The following is a 3,079-nucleotide window of genomic DNA, read 5'->3' on the forward strand; positions in this document are numbered from 1 at the left end:
GGTCATTATGTAGTGATTTTCCTTGTCTCTTGTAATAGTCTTTATATAATACCTGTTTTATCTGATTATGAATATTGCTGTTCCAACTTTCTTTTGATTTCCATTTGCACAAGATATCTTTTATCGTCCTCTATCAGTCTCTTTGTGTCTCTGGGTCTGAAGTGGTCTCCTATAGACAGCATATATATGGGTCTTGTTTTTGTCTCTACATGTATTTATATGTGAATATCCAATTTTCCCAGCACCTTTTATTGAAGAGACTGTATTTTCTCCACTGAGTGTTCTTGGCTCCCTTGTCAAATATTAGCTGACTGTGTATGGTTGGATTTATTTTGGACTCCTGATTTTGTTCAGTCGGTCTGTTTTTCTGTCCATATGCAGTGCTGCACTGCTTTGATCACTGTGGATTTATAGTATAGCTTGGAGTCAGAAAGTGTGGTGCCTCCTGTTTTGTTTTTGTTTCTTATGATAGCTTTAGTATTTAGAGTCATTTTAATTACATATAAACTTTAGAATTATTTTTTCTACTTCTCTTAAAAAAATACCATTAAAATGTTGATAAGAGATTACATTGACTTAATTGATGGCTTTTGGTGGTTTTGACATTTTAACAGTATTAATCTTTGCAATCCAGGGGCATGAGATACATGTCCATTTATTTGTGTCATCTTTGATTTCTTTCCTCAGTGTCTTGTGATTTTTGGATTTTTAGATCTTTCATCTCATTTTTAAAGTTTATTCCTACGTATTTTATTGTTTCTGATGCTATTGTAATTATTTCTTTTATAGATACTTCATTGTTTATAGAAATGCTATACGATTTTTGCATGTTAATCTTGTATCCTGAAGTTTTACTGAATTTGTTAATTAGATATATATATATATTTTTTTTTTTTTGGTGGAATCTTTAGGATTTTCCAGATATAAAATTATGTTGTCTGCAGATAGTCTCACTCCTTTTCCCCCGCACTTTTGAGGCCTTGCATTTCTTGGTCTTGCCTAGTTACTCTGGCAAGGGCTTCTAGCTCTGTGCTGAGCATAGGGGCAGTAGAGGTGGGAACCCTCGTGTTTCTACTCGTGTTTCTATTTTTAGAGGCAAAACTTCCGCTTCCCACCACTGATGTGATGTTAGCTGTGATGTAATCATATATGGCGTTTATTATGTTGAGGTACGTTTCTATTTCTAATTTATTAATTTTTTTTAATCACGAATGTATGTTTAATTTTGTTAGATGCTTTTTCTTCATTTATTGAGATGATAATATGATTTTTTTTTTCTTTCCAGTAGGGCAGTGGCACCCCACTCCAGTACTGTTGCCCAGAAAAGCCCATAGATGGAGGAGCCTGGTAGGCTGCAGTCCATGGGGTCGCACAGAGTTGGACACGACTGAAGCGACTTAGTAGTAGTAGTAGTAGTAGTAGTAATGTCACTTCAACTCATGTATTTGAACCACGCTTTCAGGTATAAATCCCTCTTGATCATGTGTTAATATGTTATTGAGACTTTTTGTGTCTGTATTCATGAAGGATATTGATGTGGTAGTGTCCTTTCTGGCTTTGTAAAATGGATTTAGAAGTGTCCTCTTTAGTTTTTTGGAGTAGTTTGAGAAGGATTGGCTGAAGCCTTTTTTAAATGTCTGGTATAATTCACCAGTGAAGCCATCTGGTTCTGGACTTCACTTCACTGGGATAGTTTTGATTTCTGATTCAATCTCCTTATTAGTAATTGGCCTAGTCAGAGTTTCTATTTCTTCCTGAATCAAGCTCCTAGTTTATATGCTTATAAGAATTTTTCTGTTTCTTCTAGGTTGGTCAGTTAGCTGTTGTATATTTGTTCATACTAGCCTCTTACGATTGCTTGCATTCTTATGGTATTATTTTTAGTATTTCCTTTTTCACTTATAATTTTCCTGAGTTGGGTCCTCCTTTTTTCCCTAACTGGTCTAGTTAAAAGTTTGTTGATTTTGTTTGTCTTTTCAAAGAACTAATTCTTGATTTAGTTAATGTTTTCTATTGTTTTCCTGTTATTTCACTTGTTTCTGCTCCAGTCTTACTTCCTTCCTTTTGCTAATTTTTGGCTCAGTTTGTTCTTTTTCTGGTTCCTTAAGGCATAGAGTTAGGTTGTTTATTTGGGATCTTACTTCTTAAAATAGGCATTTTGCTGTGAACTTCTATTTTAGAACTGCTTTTGCTGCATCCCATATGTTTTGGTATGTTGTGTTTCCATTTTTAAGATACTTTTACCATGTAATTTCTTCTTTATTCTATTGGTTGTTTAGAAGAATGTTACTTAATTTCCATGTTTTTGTGAAATTTTCAGTTTTTCCCTCATTATTGATTTCTAGATTCATACCATTGTGAGCAGAGGAGACAACTTGATATGATTTCAGTCTTCTTAAATTTGCTAAGACTTGTTTTGTGGCCAAACATGTCATTTATCCTAGAATATGTGTTCTTGAGAAGAATGTTGTCTACTTTGTAGGATAGAATGTTCTATATATGTCTGTTAGATTCATTCGCACTACAGTATTGCTCAAATTCACTGTTTTCTTATTGATTTGCTGTCTGGATAATCTATTCAAAGTTAATAATAAGATGTTAAAAGTCTCCAACTGTTATTGTGTTGCCATATATTTTTCTTTTAGCTTTTTTATAGTATTTGCTTTATTTAAGTGCTCTGACGTTGGATGCATAAATATTTACAGTTGGAAAGTTATGACCAACCTAGATAGCATATTCAAATGCAGAGACATTACTTTGCCAACAAAGGTCCATCTAGTCAAGGCTATGGTTTTTCCTGTGGTCATGTATGGACGTGAGAGTTGGACTGTGAAGAAGGCTGAGTGCCGAAGAATTGATGCTTTTGAACTGTGGTGTTGGAGAAGACTCTTGAGAGTCCCTTGGACTGCAAGGAGATCCAACCAGTCCATTCTGAAGGAGATCAGCCCTGGGATTTCTTTGGAGGGAATGATGCTAAAGCTGAAACTCCAGTACTTTGGCCACCTCATGCGAAGAGTTGACTCATTGGAAAAGACTCTGCTGCTGGGAGGGATTGGGGGCAGGAGGAGAAGGGGACGAC

Source organism: Bison bison, unplaced genomic scaffold, assembly GCF_000754665.1.
Source record: "Bison bison bison isolate TAMUID 2011002044 unplaced genomic scaffold, Bison_UMD1.0 scf7180017864337, whole genome shotgun sequence".
NCBI classification, from domain to species: domain Eukaryota; kingdom Metazoa; phylum Chordata; class Mammalia; order Artiodactyla; family Bovidae; genus Bison; species Bison bison.